Source organism: Gorilla gorilla, chromosome 4 (assembly GCF_029281585.2).
Source record: "Gorilla gorilla gorilla isolate KB3781 chromosome 4, NHGRI_mGorGor1-v2.1_pri, whole genome shotgun sequence".
Taxonomy (NCBI): domain Eukaryota; kingdom Metazoa; phylum Chordata; class Mammalia; order Primates; family Hominidae; genus Gorilla; species Gorilla gorilla.
The window spans coordinates 91,344,710-91,362,807 of record NC_073228.2 but is presented as its reverse complement, the minus strand read 5'-3'; positions in this window follow the sequence as shown (position 1 = coordinate 91,362,807).

The following is an 18,098-nucleotide window of genomic DNA, read 5'->3' as shown; positions in this document are numbered from 1 at the left end:
TGACTGGGGACAGTGGCTCACACCTGTAATCCCAGCACTTTGGGAGGCTGAGGTGGGAAGACTGATTGAGGCTAGGAGTTTGAGACCTGTTATTTGAGGCACATGGGAAGGAAAGTTTTCTTTGAGATATTCCACATTTTATAATATTCTTCAAGAGATTTGCAGAGTTCCTTGAGTGAATTGTTGGTTTGTTCTTAATACTGAATTTCCTATTCAAATTTATTTAGAAGTTCATTTCCTACAGTGATCTCATCTCCTATTAAGATATTCTTCAAGGTAGGTTCTTGGCCAGTTTCTCAATTACAGATTTTTAAAAATATTGTTAATCTTTTTATTAATATGAGAACATAATTGTTCCGGATCTGGAGGCCATCCTTTAAGCTTCTTGCAACAGTCTGGGAGCAAAGAGTTTACTCGCCACTGAGTAGTGGGCCATGGACACCCCAGTCTCCACCAGAAGTTCGGGATTGCAAAGTGGGACTCTGGCAGCAAATTTCAAACTGTATGCCAGACCTGGCCCTTTGCAGGTGGGCATCACTAAAAATTTAAATTACCAAAATTGACTCAAGAGTAAACCTATGTCTGAGGAGAAAGCCTTTGGAAAAATTGAATTAGTAAGCAAAAAGCTACCCAAAATAAATAACAGTAAGTCTAGAAAATTTTACACAGGCATTACCAACAAACACTCAAAGCACAGAAAAATCTCTTTAGCACAAAATGCTACAAAATACAGAAAAAGAGGAAAATTCTGTAGTTTCTCTCATGAAGTTAATATATTCTAGTTAGCTGAACTAGAAAAATAAAAGAAATAAAAATTATAGGTTAATCTTCCTTATGAGTACATGTAAGTATCATAAGATGTTGACAAATTGAATCAAGCATTTTAAAAAATGCATTATGATCAAATATGATTTATCCTAGAAATAATGTATGAGAATTATAAAATTCCCATTAACATTAGGAACAAGCATTAATACTTATTATCTCCACCAATAATCATCATTGCTCTGGAGTTCCTAACCAATGAAATAAGAAAGAAATAACCAGTTATATTGATTAGGGAAGATCAAATATTGATTATTTGAATATTCTTTTTTATAGAAAATCCAATAATTATACAGCTGAAGAACTGGAATAGGAGAGTTAAGCAAAGTTTCTACATACAAGAGCAAAGTAGTCAAATCAATAGGTTATCTGTAGGCCAGTGCTAATTACATTGACATGGTGGCCTTAAAATTTTTACATGCATTCATAAATCAGTATCACTGATATTACTTTACCAGATATTGATATTCTAAAGTTGTAACTATACAGCTGTATTATTGTGTCAGAAATAAAATCAATAGACCAACAAAACAAAACTCAGAACAGGTTCACATATTTGATAACTTGGTGTATGACAAGTGTGACATTAAAATTCAGGAGTAAAATAAAAAAATAACAAGTAATGCCGGGATAATTGGTTAGTCACATGGGAAAAAGAAAGATCTCTGCCTCACTCTATTTACATGGAATATACTTCAGATGAAAGAAACTTAAATACAAAGAGCAAAACTTTAAGACTTTTAGAAAAAGATAGGAGAATTTATGACTTCCAGTAAGGAAAGCTTTCTTAAGCTAGATGCAATGGCATAAACGATAAAATGCATTGAATTTTTTTATAACATTAAATAAAACGTGTTCCGTAAAAGACACCAAAATACAATTAAAAGATAAGTTACAGTGTCTTAGTCCATTCTGGCTGTATAAAAAAATACCATAGACTGAGTGGCTTAAACAACATTTATTTCTCATAGTTTCTGGAGGCTGAGCAGTCCCCATCAAAGAGAGCCCACTTTCTAGTTTATAGACCACCATCTTCTCACTATGTCCTCACATGGCAGAAAAACAAGATGGCTCTCTGGAGTACTTTTTACAAGAGCACTAATCCTATTTATGAGGGATTCACCCTCATGATATAATCACTTTCCAATGGCCTCAGATCCAAATACTATCACATTGGAAGGCAGGACGGGGGTGCGAGGATTGGATTTCAACATAGGAGTTTTTGGGGGACACAAACATTCAGTCCATAGCACACAGACCGGGAGAAAATATCTGTGATGCAAACATCTTACAAAATAATTCATATCTAGGCTATAAAGAGCTCCTCAGGTAGATAAGAAATATCAAAAGAGAACAAAAACATAAACATAGTTCACAGAAGAGGAGACTCAGATGGCCATAAATATATGGAAAAAATGCTTAACCATTTATCATGAAAATGTGAATGTGAACCAGAGTTTACCTATAACATACAACCAACTTCCAAAATGACTGAAAAAAAAAACCTTATATTAGCAAGTAAAACACATACACACACAAACACACACACTTCTACAGGAGCAGGAATTTATACAACCACTGTGGCAGTCACTATTGGTTACCCGTAACATATCTATCCACCTTTCTTCCTAAAGAGCAGAAGCACAATTTTATAAGTATGTGATTTCTAGGTTCTCTATGTCTATGCATCTATTTTTATGCAATATCATGCCATGTAGTTACCATAGCTTTGTCGTATATTTTGAAGTCAGGTAGTGTGATGCTGCCAGCTTTGTTTTTTTTTTGTTTGTTTGTTTTTGTTTTTGCTTAGGATTGCTTTGGCTGTTTGGATTTTAGGGTTTTTTTTCTATTTTTGTGAAGAATGTTATTGGTATTTTGATAGGGATTGGATTGAATATGTAGATTACCTTGGATGGCATGGTAATTTTAAAAATATTAATTCTTGCAATCCATAAATATAGGATGACTTTTCATTTTTTTGTGCTCTCTTAATTTTTTCATCAGTGTTTTGTAGTTTTCATTTTAGAGATATTTCACCCCCTTTATTAAATTTATTCCTAGGCTTTTTTGGGTAGGTATAATTATAAATGGAAATGCTACTGATTTTTGTATGCTGATTTTGTATCTTGCAGCTTTACCGAATTTGTTTATCAGCTCTAAGAGTTTTTTGGTAATCTTTAGCATTATCTATATATAAGATCATGTCATCCGCAAACAGGGACAGTTTGACTTCTTTTCCAATCTGAATGGCTTTTATTTCTTTCTCTTGCCTAAGTGATCTAATTAGGACTTCAATACTATGTTGAATAAGAGTAGTGAAAGTGGGCATCCTTGTCTTATTCCAGTTTTTAGAGGAAAAGCTTCCATCTTTTCCCCATTCAGTATGTTAGCTGTGGGTTTGTCATATATGGCTTTTATTGTGTTGAGGTGCTTTCCTTCTATGCCTAATTTGTTGAAAGTTTTTATCATTAAGTGATACTGAATATTATGAAATGCTTTTTCTGCATCTATTGAAATGATCATTTTTTTAATTCTTCATTCTGTTGATATGATATATCACGATTATTGACTTGCATGTTTTGAACCATCCTTGCATCCTTGGGATAAATCCCACTTGAACTTGAAGCCAGGCTCAGTGGCACATGCCTGTAGATGCAATATGTGTAGTTGCAACAATCCCCCCAGTCCTGACGTGGGAGGATTGCTTGAGCCCAGGAGTTTGAGACCAACTTAGGGAACAAAGTAAGAGACCAACTTGGGGAACATATTAAGACCCCATCTAAAAAAAATGACAATAAAAATCCAACTTGATCATGTATAATCTTTTTGATATGTTGGTAGATTCAGTTTTCTAATATATTGTTGAGATTTTTTGCATCTATGTTCATCAGGGATATTAGCCTGTAGTTTTCTTTTTTGGTTGTATTTTTGTGTAGAATTATAAAAAAAGATCTCCACAGTATATCTTCTAATTGGAGATTGTGGTTGAAATGTGATATTTTTATATACAATTGTTTCAAATTAGACATTGAAGTTTTTAATACACTTATTTATAACTGGCATTTAAATTATAACCTCAAACAACAGTATTTACTCAAACTATGATTTTTGACTATTAGCCAATATGTAGCAGTTAGAATTTTGGCTGTTTCCTGAAAGAAACTTCCCCAGATATCTGTGAAAAGTATTATGAATTAAAGATATATTAATTCTACTGTTTTAAAAATATATTTTATACATAATTAAGGAAATTAAAATTTGTACAATAACAGTCCTACTTTTTGTAAAACAGAAAACTTCAGTTTAAATGCTAAAATGGAAATGATTTAGGCTGGAGATAACTCATATCTGTTGCAGGAAGTATAATTTTTAAATTTTGTCTCAATAGGTTTTGGGGTAACAGGTGGTGTTTGGTTACATGAACAAGTTCTTTAGTGGTGATTTCTGAGATTTTTGTGCACCCATCACCTGAGCAGTGTACACTGTATCCAATGTGTAGTCTCCTCACTCCCCTCCCACCCTTTCCCCTGAGTCCCCAAATTCCATTGTATCATTCTTACACCTTTGCGTAGAGTAAGTAAAATTTAAATAGATCTCTGATAAAAACATGTATAGTGCTAAATATTTTGAATTAAAGCTTATGATTAATAGCTATACTTAAAAGATAAAATTAGTGGTAGATGATACCCAGGTCATTTGATAGAACAATTTATTTCAAAATGAACAATTTACACCTAAATGCTGAATAAGAAATTAACACATACTGTGAGAGAGGGGTCTTTGCTTCAAAAAGCTTTGCACTCTATCTTCCTAGGAGGTGATTAAAATTAGTTGTCTAAATTTATATTATTTTCCCCATCTATTGGGCTATAACTATCTCTTTCATGTAGGACATTGATGTCTCTTGACTTCACCACTACTACGGAGGGAATTGTTGCCATATAGGCATTGACTGTGAAGCTTCTTGAACACTTGTCTCCAAAATGGGGATGTATACTCCCAAGAAGGCATGCAAGTCAATTCTAAATATAGCTAGGTAGAGAGACGAGATATTAAGCTTTACTTGTGTTTAATATATTAATTGATACTGACAAAATCAGGCTTTTTTGTCTGATGGTCCCATTTTATATACAATATGTAAGGTATGCCTAAGAAACAAATCCCACACAGGATTTACACTGGAAGATTTTACACTGGCACCACATTTATGTAAAATTATGTTACCACATATTGCAATTAAATGTACTTGGTTAAATGGATCAGATGATTATAGTACGTCCTCACTAACGTTGTCAGTAGGTTCTTGGAAACTGGCTTGAACCAAAACAGTGTACAGCAAAACCGATTTTACCATAGGATAAATATAAACCAAAGTTAAGTATCTATAGCATATTTCTGGTCACAAAACCCACCAAACTTCTAAATAAAGACCAAAACACTTCTAATAATAAACATTGAAATAAATGTGAGCTACACATACATTTAAAGATTAATAAAAACAAGTAAGATAATTATTTACCTGCTTATTCCAGTTCAGGGTTGCCGGTAGCTGGAGCCTTTCCTGGCAGCTCAGGGCTCAAGGCAGGAACCAGCCCTGGAGAGGACACCATCCCATCGCAGAGCACATTCACATCCACGCTCACTCAGACCAGGACAATTTAGATGTGCCAATTAACCTAATGTGCACATCACTGGGATGTGGGAAGGAACCAGAGTACCCAGAGAAAACCCACACAGACATGGGGAGAACACGCAGGCAGACTCTACACAGATAGTGACCTCAGCCAGGAATACATTTTTTTTCTCATCAACATTGTAACAAAATGACACTGAATCATATACCAGGAGGACCTGCTGTATATGTCCTATGTCACCTGAAATACTTTGTAATTTGAGGAGGTGTTACCATGAGCATATTTTATACAATAAGGGGTTCATTCTTTACCTCAGGAAAAAGTATTTCTATTAACTTGGGTTTAGAGACTGAGGGGAAGGATTATATGTTATATCCTCATCTGTAATGCAATCCTTAGGCCCAGGATGAAGCAAAACAAGAATGTGGCAAGAAATGAGAGAGAGAGCCAATACAAAGCTGCATTAACCAGAATGCCGCTACTAGTGTCAAATGCCATGGCTCAGTCTCATGTGGCCATCTTTTTAGAGGCTTTATAAGTGACTTCATCTTCCCAGGAGAGTCCCTTGGGAGGAGAAATGGGGAAGTAATAATCTTCTGGCCTTCTTCTCCTGGCCAAAACTTGTGATTATTAATTTTATGTGTCAACCTAACTGGGATACCGGATGTCCAGATACGTGGTAAAACATTATTAGAGGTGTCTGTGAAGTTATTTCTAGAAGAGATTAGCATTTAAATCAGTAGATCAAGTAAAGCAGATTGTTCTCCCCAGTGTGGATGGGCATCATGCAGTCTGTTGAGGGCCTGAATAGAACAAAAAGGTAGAGGAAGGTTGAATTTGCTCTCTGTGTGACTGCTTGAGCTGAGGCATCAATCTTTTCCCTGAGTGCTCCTGGTTCTCAGGTCTTCAGACCTACACTGAAATTGGCACCATCAGCTTTCCAGAACTACATTTCTGGCTATAATACATGGGAAAAACAAACCCAAATGTTTTTCAGACTCTGTACTAACATACTCAATCCAACACTTCAGAGGCCAGATGTGTGAGGTTATCTCTCCACACACCAAGCAAGCACTCCTCCAGCAGACACAAGCTGGGTGTCCTGTAGTTCAATTCAATCCTAACACTGTCTACCTGAAGATAACATCAGACCCCACAGGTTGAGTGCTCAGTCCCCCAAGAGTGTCCTCCACTTCAGATGCCAACTGCAAGCCCCAGGTTGTGGCCTGTGCTTCCAACAGAGCAGCCATAAATCAGGGTTCCCATGACTCTCCTTCTCAGTTTCTGTTAACTTACTAGAGGTTCTCACATAACTCAGGGAGACACTTACATTTACCCACTTATTATGAAGGACATTATAAAAAATACAGATGAACAACCAGATGGAAAAGTGTACAGATTAAAGTATGGAAGAAGGGACATGGAGCTTTCGTGCTCTCACTGGCACATTACTTTCCAGAAACTTTCACATGTTCAGCTATCCAGAAGCTGTTCCAAACTCTGCCTTTTTGAGTTTTTATGGTGGCTTCATTGCATAGGCATGATTGATTACATCATTGGCCGTTGTTGATGGCCCGCTCAATCTTCAGCCCCTCTCCCTTCTCCATAGGTTAGGGCTGAAAGTCTCAATCCTCTAATTATGTCTTGGTCTTTCTGGCAACCAGCTCCCATCCTGAAGCTATCTAGGGTTCCACACCTACTGGTTATCTCATTAACATACAAAAGATAATCCATCATTTCTGAAATTCTAAGGGTTTTAGTATCTGTATGCCAGGAAACAGGGAAGAAGACCAGATATATATTTCACAATACCACAGTGGCTTTCCTGGGTCTCCAGGTAAATGGCAGAACATAGGACATCTTAGCATAATCTCATGAGCTAATTTCTTACTAATTTCTTATAATACATCTCTCTTTATGTGTACACACACACACACACACACCCCTATTATAGGTTGGTGCAAAAGTAATTGTGGTTTTACCACTAAAAGTAATGGCAAAAACCGCAATTACTTTTACACCAACCTAATAGTCCTGTTTCTCTGGAAAACCCTAACTAATACAAAGTTTCACCCCATGGAGCTTTGATTCTCCCACATTTTGGACTTGTACATATGTGACTGCCAAGGTATCACGTGGTGGCATCTTATGCCTTAGCATTAAAGGAGAATCCCGGGATGGGAGGAGAGGTGCTAGTAGTTTGTACCTTGTGAAGTCACACAAGTCACACCTACCTGTATGTTGCTGCAATGGCTGCTGGAATAAGTACACAGAGTCCCCAAAGACTAGTGAGGCCACCAAGATGTGTGAGTCATTTTCCATCACACACAAAAAACCCAATTGTTCTAAGTATGTATTTTACCAAGCAGCTTTATAGAAAGAAAAACAAACAAACAAACCAAACAACAACAACAACAAAAAACCTTGGCCAGGCACAGCAGCTTACACCTGTAATCCCAGCATTTTGGGAGATTCAGGCGGGTGGATCCTTTGAGCTTGGGAGTTTGAGATCAGCCTGGGCAATGTGGCGAAACCTCATCTCTACCAAAAATATAAAAACTAGCCAGGTGTGGTGGTGCACGCCTGTAGTCCCAGCTACTTAGGAAACTGAGAGGGGAAGATTGCCTGAGCCCAAGAGGTAGAGGTTTCAGTGAGCCAAGATTGTATCACTGCACAACTGTTGCCTGGGTAACAGAGCCAGATCTTGTCTCAAACAACAAAACAGTCCTTATATTTAATCTCTCACAGATAAAAAAAAATAGTATTTTAGCAATTATTAAAAAGTATCTTGTTTTTGAAAGAAATTTCTGTTATGAAAAGGGCATTTTGAATTTAAACTGAAAAATTTTCTATTTTTAAGTGATACAGCTAAAAATTATTACAGCTTCTATAAAATCCCCTTATCAGCATGCCTAACAAGATTTTTCTAATTTATTCTAAATCTTTCACATAAAGAATTCAGTGTGTTTTAAATTCATTTGTTACATAAGAATATTATAACTTTTTATTAGTTTATAGAAAAGTTTAGTGACATCAGGATAAATTGATATTTATTATATGAAAATTATGAAAACTTTTGTATAGTTGCTAAGAAGGATTAAAAAATGAGTATCAGAATTTGGTAAACATAGCCAGAGATACATTTCATTTGCACACAAATGTTTTTGTGAGGTTTCTTTTTCAGTTAGGAAAATCATTAAAATCATGTACTGATATAAACTAAACTTAGTACCGGACTTTCAAATCACTTGATTCCAAAGTTTAAATCAAGGTTTTTAAAAATAAAGTATTTTCAATTATAAAATGATTAATAATTTTCTAGTGAGAGTAAAGATGTTTGAAATATTAGGCTTAGTTTATTTGATGTATATATTTAATCCTACAAAATTTCTTTTGTAATAACTGTATCTGCAGAGTAGCATATTTGTGATTTACAAATATTATATGCTCAGAATCCTTGATTGATAAGGGCATATGATTAAAAAATGAAAACACATTGTAGAGTTATTCATAGTCACATACGTATGTAACTATGAATATATATGATATATATAATATAAATAAATATATTTAAAATACATATTTATATATAAATATATATTATATATAAATATATATCATATATTATATATAAATATAAACAAATATATATATATATATAGAGAGAGAGAGAGAGAGCCATGCTACATTGTCTTTAGGACAATATCCTTCCAATCTTAGCTGATCAAGTACTCTGTGTTTTCCTATCCAGTTTTACTACCCATGACTTCTTGGCGGTAATTCCTATCTACCTTCCTAATCATTTCTCTTCATTCACTTAATACTTCAACTACTGACTCACTGCCTTCCTGTACATCTTCATTCCTGTCATTGTTCTTAGTGATTCCAAGAACCGTGTAGAAGAAACACTCTGAACTTTAGCTTCTCTATTCCTTGACCTCTCCTCTTTCAATGTTTTCCTCTATCCCACCTTTGCCACCTATCACAAGACCACTGGAACTTATCACCACTAATGAAACCACCTGGTAATTCTTTATTTGAAGCATCCCACTTTATGACCATCACCTCCTGTTCTTCTAATTCATTTGCCTGAGTCTTCCATTGCTGCAGTTCTTTAGCCCTATTGTAATCTCCAAACTACTGTTTTCCTTGTTTGAACTTCAGTAGCTTAACATTGGTAGAAAATACTAGGGTGACTGATAACACTTGAAATTCATCACAAAAACTTCAACTAGCCATTCAATACTGCCTACCATTCTTGTATGTTTTTCTAGCAAATTTGCTTTTGACTTTCTCAGATGACAGTTGAAAACCTGCACTTCACCCTTCACACACCTTCCCTGCTTAACTGAGAAAATAGAAGGTATCCGCTGGGCACAGTGGCTCAAGCCTGTGATCCCAGCACTTTGGGAGGCTAAAGTGGGAAGATTGCTTGAGCCTAGGAGTTCCAGACCTGCCTGGTCAACATAGCATGATCATGTCCCTACTAAAAAAAAAAAATTAGCCAGGCGTGGTGAAGCATGCCTATAGTCCCAGCTACTCTGGAGGCTGAGGTAGGAGGATTGCCTGAACCCAGGAGTTCAAATGACTGGGTTTGTGAAGGCTGCAGTGAGCCATGACTGTACCACTGTACTTCAGCCTGTGCAGCAAAGTGATACCTTGTCTCAAAAAAAAAAAAAAAAAAAAGAAGAAGAAGAAGAAGAAAAAAAAGAAAGAAAAGGGAAAAGAAAATAGAAAACATTGAAGGTAAACTCCCTCATCTTCCCACACGAAATCTAACCAAACGGAAACTTTGTCCTTTTTGTTACAGTGAAGGAAATATCCCTGCCATTATCAAATGCAAATCTTCCTACTTTTCTCTGGATTTAATCCCCTCTTGCTTGTCATGGACTAGGAGTATTTGCTCCTCTGCTCCTCTATCTAGCAGCATCACTCTCACCCTTTCTGTTAGATCATACCTATTAACATATCTGACATGCCCCATGTTAAAAAAAAAAAAAGTAAACACACTTCTGTTGATTCCATCTTATTTTCTGGATACTGCCCTATTACTTTTAATTATTCTATTTAACATCTTAAACATGTTATCAATGTTCACTATCACCACTTTCTTTCTTCCAATTAATTATTCGCCCCATTCTAATGTAGCTTCTGTTTCCACCTCTGCAGTGAAACTGCCTTTGTCAAGGTCTCCCACTGTCTCTGCATTGCCAAACCCAACTCCTCTCTTCCTACCTCATTTGATGCCTTGGCAGCATTAGACCCAACAAAACACTCTCCTTAAAGCCTTTCTTTCCTTGGCTCTGTGACATCATCGTCCTGGTTTTCCTCTTACCTCACTGTTACTCCTTCTCTCTTTGCCAAGCCTCAGAGCTAGTTTCTTTTCAATTCTATCAGAGCTTTCTCCGTAAGTGATCTTATTTAGTCTCATGGATTTAAGTAACTTGTACTGTATACACTCATGGTTTTCAAAATTAATTTCTAGCCCAATGACCCAAACTGAGCTTTTGACTTTCTTCACAAACCTAGTTATTTGCAACTCTCTCTCATCTCAGTATATGGCATCATTATTCATCCATTTTCTAAAATAACACTCAGGTATCAGCTTTAATTTTTCTCTTTCTGCAATTCCCTACATCCAATTCATCATCCAGTTCATTTTTTTCTACCACCAAAAAATATCTCAGGTTTTACCACTTCCCTCTATCTACATACCACCATTCAAAATTAATTCACCACAATCTCTTTCTGTACTATGTGAAATAGATTTCTTTGCTTCTCTTGCCCTTCTCCAAAAAAAATTTGTCTTCACATAGCAATCAGTAATCACTTAGAAACATGCATCAGGAATCATTTTTTTTCTTAGATTAATACAGTGGTTTCTCATTGTCCTTAGAATATGTCCATTCTTCTTACAATGGCCTGTCTGGATAATGTGGCTCCTGTATACCTATACAATGTTACCTTCCACCCTTTATATTCTCCCTTAATTATTTTATGGCAATCCAACTGGCCTCTCTTCTGTTTTTCAAATTCCCAAGGTGCTTTCTGATGCCAAGGCATTTGCACTTCCTGTTCTCTTTGTCTGCAAAGCTCTTAAGCATTTTTGCATAGCTAGCTCATTTTCATCCTTCAGGTCTCAGCCTAAATACTATCTCCTCAGAGTTCTTAATTGACTGCTCAAGACCCACTTGCACTGAATATAATTATTCTTTATTTCGTCTTCCTTCTTTCATCTTCCTTCATACCACTTCTCATGATCTATATTTGGCTTTTCTATTATTTCTTGTTTGTGACATGCCAAAAATGTTAAGTTCTATGCAGGTAGAGATTGTATCATGTTCATTATCCTAACCTTGGGATCTAGTACAATGTCTGGCACAAGATAAATTTTGAATAATATTTATGAACAAACAAAAGAAGGCTTCTTTTTCCTTGTCTTACTTTATGCTCTCACTATTCACATTTTTTCAGTTTACCCTCTGGTAACCATCTGTATTAGGCAGTCAGGATGCAAAAACAAAATACCACAGGCTGGGTGGCTTAAACAACATAAATTAATTTTCTCTCAGTCTGGAGGCTGGAAATTCCAAGATCAAGGTTCTGGCCATTTTGGTGTCTGGGGAGGTCTCCCTTCCTGGCTACATTCTCCATATACCTCACGGCCTTTTTTCTTGGTGTGTGCACCTTGCAGTGAGAGAAGGGGAAGGGGGGTTTCTGGTGTCTCTTCTTATGAAGACACTAATCTTAGAAAATTACGACTCCATACTCCTTACCTCATCTAACTTTAATTACTTCTTAGAGGCCCCATCTCCAGATACAGCCATATTGGGAATTAAGGCCTCAGCATATGAATTTTGGGGGGACACATCATCATCTTTTCATTACTGATTTCACTCACACAGACAAAGTGTGCATGGAGGATCCTCTGTCTACTGAACTCTTAGCTAGTTCTTATTTAAGCACATTCACGGTTTTTTGTTATTTTTATATAGACATATGCCTTGGTTTGCATTTTAGTATACATTTCCTTTCCCTACTCCACACAGAGCTCTTTAAGTAGTGATTCCATATATATTTACTGATTGACTAAATCTACATCCACATTTGCATTTACAAACGTTCACCCAACATCCAATTCTTTATCACCAACTGCTGATTATGTTTACACTTGGATTATCCATTTTTGTCTCAAATTTGTTGTGTCCCAAACTTATTTGCTCAACCACCAGCAAGCTTTCTCTTTGTCACTGCATTACATTCTCCTGACAATAGAGGCCTAAAACTTTGGCATAATCTGTGACTCATTCATTAGTTTTCATCTGCTTTATCTAATTAATCACTAACCCAGTTATTATTTCCTTTAAAATCTTGCATAAAATGTTTCTTCCTCTAGAATCTTTCTGTCATTTTAAAAATAAACTTTTTTATTTAAGGGATTTATATTTACAGAAAATTGCAAAGAGAATAGAGAAATCTCTTTTATCCTTCATGCAGTTTTTCCTGTTATTAGCATCTTAACATTAGTATGGTATATCTGGCAGAACTAATCAAACAACACTGATGCATTATTATTAACTAAAGTTCATACTTCATTCATACATCCTTGGTTTTTACCTAATTTCTTTTCTATTTCATAATCTTACCCAGGATATTACATTGCATTTAGTTGTAATGTCTTCTTAAGCTTCTTTTGGCTGTGATAGTTTCCCAGATTTTCTTTGTTATAGATGACCTTTAGAGTTTTAAGGAGTACTGGTTAGGTATTTTTTAGAATGTCTCTCAGTGGGTTTATATGTAGTTTTTCTTATGACTATACTGGGGTTATAAGTTTTGGGGAGAAAGACTACAGAGATAAAGTGCCATTCTCATCATATATCAGGAGTGCATGCTGTCAACATGATTATTGTTGCTAATGTTAACCTTGATCACCTGGCTGAGGTGGTGTTTGTTAGATTTCTCCATTGTAAAGTTATTCTCTTTCTCCCTTTCTGTGCTGTATTCTTTGGAAGGAAGCTATTATATGCAGCCCACACTTAAGAAGTGGGTAGTTATGCTCCCCTCTTTGAGAACAGAGTTTCTTTAGGAATTACTTGAATTTTTACATAGAAATTGGTCTATTCTTGCCTATTTATTCAATTATTTATTTATATCAGTGTGAACTCAGGGATATTTATATTATACTTTGAGTTATAATACAATGCTGTTATTTACTTCATTCCTCAAATTGTTCCAGCTCTAGCCATTGGAAGCTCTTTCACTCAGCTCCTATGTTCCTTTGACATACCTCATTTTTTTTTCTTTTAAACATTTCCTTACATCCTGGCACTATAAGATGCTCTAGGGTCATCTTGTATATTTCCTGTCTGTATTGGTTTCCTATTGTTATTGTAACAAGTTACCATAAACTTAGTAGATTAAAACAACACAAATTCATTATCTTGTTATTCTGATGGTAAGAATTCCAAAATGGGTCTCACTGGGCTAAAATTGAGGTATACAAAGGGCTGCATTCTTTCTGGAGGCTGAAAGGGAAATTTTGTTTTTTACCTTTTCCATCTTCTAGAGCTTTCTAACATCCTCGGATCATGGTCCCATTCCTCCATTTTCCTTTCTTTCTCCTTTCCTTTCATATATTTTTTTTTTTTCCAGAGTCTTGCTCTGTCACCCAGGCTGGAGTGCAGTGGTGCAATCTCGGCTCACTGCAGCTGTGACTTCCTGGGCTCAAACTATCCTCCCCCCTCAGCCTCCCAAGTAGCTGGGAATACAGGCGCGTGCCACCATGCCTAGCTAGTTTTTTGTTTTGTTTTGTTTTTTTGATTTCACCATGTTGTCTAGATTGATCTTGAACTCCTGGGCTCAAGCAATCCTCCCACTTTGGCTTCCCAAAGTGCTGGGATTACAGGTGTGAGACACCGAACATGGCCTCCATTCTTCCATTTTCAAAGCCAGCAATATCAAGTTGATTCTTTCTCATGCTGCCATCTCTCTGGTTCTCCTTTTCTACCTCCCTCTTCTACACTTAAGGACTCTTGTGATTATATTGACCCACCTAAAAAAATCCACAATAATTTCCCTCTATTAGAACTAGCCGATTAGCAATTTACAATCTATCTGCTAGAGCTGGGTGTGTTGGCTCACACCTGTAATCCTAACACTTTGGGAGGCCAAGGCAGGTGGATTATATGAAGCCAGGAATTTGAGACAAGCCTGAGCATCAAAGTGAGACCCTTTCTCTAAATAAATAAATAATAATAATAATCTATCTGCTATCTTAATTCCTCTTTGCCATTTAACATGACATATTCAGAGTTTCTGGGGATTAGAATATGGACCTCTTGATGAGAAAGGACATTATTCTACCATATTGCCACAGTTTTGACTCAATTATTTCTCCAAGGATTGCTGTTTCCTTTTATTGGAGAATTGTCTCTGCAATCAAGATTTGGGCACTGGGTGTGCCCATTGGTATTGGGGTATAGTTTCTTTTAGGCCCTCTCAAACGAAAAAGAAAATATATGTATGTACACTATTCCATGGATACATGTAGAAATCCCTATTTCTACATGTATCCATTTGTATTTATATTAAGCTAAATATGAGTTCATATTGATATCTTCACCTCTAATATAGTGTCTGTCATTAAAAAAAAATGTAGGGTGGGTGAAGTGGCTCATGCCTGTAATCCCAGGACTTTGGGAGACTGAGGCAGGTGGATCATGTGAGGTCAGGAGTTCGACACCAGCCTGGCCAACATGGTGAAACCCTGTCTCTACTAAAAATACAAAAAATTAAACAGGCGTGGTGGCATGCGCCTGTAACCCCAGCTACTCGGGAGGCTGAGAGAGGAGAATCACGTGAGCCTGGGTGGCAGAGGTTGCAGTGAGCTGAGATCATGCCACTGCACTCCAGCCTCAGTGACAAGCAAGACTCCGTCTAAAAAAAAAAAAAAAAAAAAAAAAATCTAGCCCTAGGCACTGTAAGCATAAGTTACCCTAAAGCATCCTGACTAAGTGGTCACTTTAGTTCATTCCTTTATTTATTGTACATAGTACCACAAGATCAGTTTTTCTTACAGACTGCTTTTTTATTAGGTAACCATGTCTAAAAACACCCAACAGTACTCTATTCAATAACAATTTGTCCATAGTTTAGGCAAAAATCTTTGCCTTATAAAGCTTTCTATAATCAGTGTCCATACTAACCTTCCAACTTTACTTTCCAGAATTTCCTAGGATAGCCACTGACTTCTCATAACTCCTAATGGCTTCGCATGTTAATCAGGTTAGCTTCATGGTCCTTCAAAAATGCACCATTTTAGGTTTTACATGGTATCTTTGCTTTTGTAAATATTTCTTCACTAAAACTTCATTTGTGTTCAATTCCACTTACCATTGAAAATCCACTTTTTCCAACTATCATTAATGTATTCCAGCTGACATTAATTTTTCTCTCTTTTAGATCCTATAGCACTTGAATAAAGAATAAAGAACCTATATCTTATACTGAAAAATTTAATAATCATTGTAAGGAGTGTTCAGTGTTCAGTATACATCACTGAAGAAGTTAACGTATTTAACTATTTCTTAACTTTCCCAGCTTTGTAGGTCTTCCAAACAGAAGCCTGACTATCTTGTCCCTCTTTTTTTTTTTTTTTTGCCTACATTATAAAGGTAAGAAATTTATCTTTCCTTTAAAGTATCTTCAATTTGTTTTTTAAACTGCTCGAGACCAGTTGTTTTCCAATGTTAGAGTACAAAAGATTCACCTGGGAAATTGATAAGAAGGCACATTCCTTGATCTTATATTCAGAGACTTTGATTTGATGCATATTTTTAGTTTCTTATTGCTGTTTTAATGAATTACCACAAACTTAGTGGCTTAAATAACACAAATTTATTACCTTACATTTCTGTAGTTAGAAGTTCGAACGGGTCTCATTGGGTTAAAATCACGGTGTCAGGAATGCTGTGTTCCTTTCTGAAGGCTCTAGAGGAGAACCGCTTTTCTTGCTTCCAGAGGGCACCCACATTCTTTGGCTCATGGGTCTCGTTCTCCTTGAAAGCCACCACATGGCATCTCTGTGCCTTTCTTCTGTAGCCACACTTTCCTCTGACTGTTTCTCCTCTTCTGCCTCCTATTCTACTTTAAGGACCCTTCTGATTACATTGGATCCATCTGGATAACCTAGGTGAATCTCCTTAATTTATTTAGTTATTTTTTGTAGAGGGGTCTCACAATGTTGCCCATGCTGGTCTCTAACTCCTAGGCTCCAGTGATCTTCCTGCCTCGGCATCCCAAAGTGTTGGGATTGCAGGTGTGAGCCACTGTGCCCAGGTTTAATCTCCTTATTTTAAGGCCAGCCGATCAGCAACCTTCATTCCATCCACAACTTTAATTCTCCTTTGCCAGGTAACACAACATAGGCTGTGGTTTTGGGGATTAGGATGTGGACATATTTGAGGGTCATTATTCTATTACAGTAGCACTGGGGTGGTGGAGCCCAGGAAATTACCCTTTTAACAGTCATTCCAGCTGATTCTAATGAAAACAATCAGGACAACACAATTTGAGAAACACTCCTTTGGTTATTTATGCATAACAGCTATATTTATTCAACTTTGGAATTCAAACAAACACAGAGGTGGTTTAAGACTTAATTTAAACAGAAGATTTAGTACAAAGAGAAAAGTAAAATCAGACTCTGATAAACACGGTTATCTACAAAGAGCTGTTTACACAGAAAGAAGAGACACTGGCCGATTTCTTGATCTTTCCCTGTTTTATTCTGAGGTGTTGCGGAGTGGTAACATAGTTTTACAATGTAAAGAAACATTTTACAGCCTGAAAACCAAATATTAGGAATAACACCTATAATATAACTTAAGTTATGACATTAAATTTTACTTGGTTTTAAAAGTATACTTGGCTAAAAGTTCTTTATTGCTTGGTCCATTTTATACACACACACACACACACACACACACACTATGTGTATATATATATATATACACATAGTGTATATATATATACACACATATATATATATATATAAAACATTCAAACAACATCCTAATCCTAAAGCACTCTTTTCTTTCTTTTTCCAATTTTCTTTTTTTTTTTTTTGAGATGGAGTCTTGCCCTGTCCCAGGCTGTAGTGCAGTGGCTTGATCTGGGCTCACTGCAACCTCCGCTTCCTGGGTTCAAGCTATTCTCCTGCCTCAGCCTCCTGAGTGGCTGGGATTACAGGTACCTGCTACCATACCCAGATAATTTTTGTATTTTTAGTAGAGATGGGGTTTCACCATGTTGGCCAGGCTGATCTCAAACTCCTGACCTCATGATCCACCCGCCTCAGCCTTCCAAAGTTCTGGGATTGCAGGCGTGAGCCACCCCACCCAGCCTAAAGCACTCTTTTCTATCTCTCCAAACCAGCAACTAAGCTGAACTATGCTAGGAATAGTCTATATTTCCTTTACTTAACTTATTGAAAAGATTCAGTTTGCTGAGATTTATATTATATATAAGAATAAATTCAGCTATTTTATTAAGTACTTAAGTCTAGCTTAAAACTATTTTGAAACATCATCTACTTTTGCATAGCCTTTTTATTGGTTTATTGCTCATAAATCATATTTT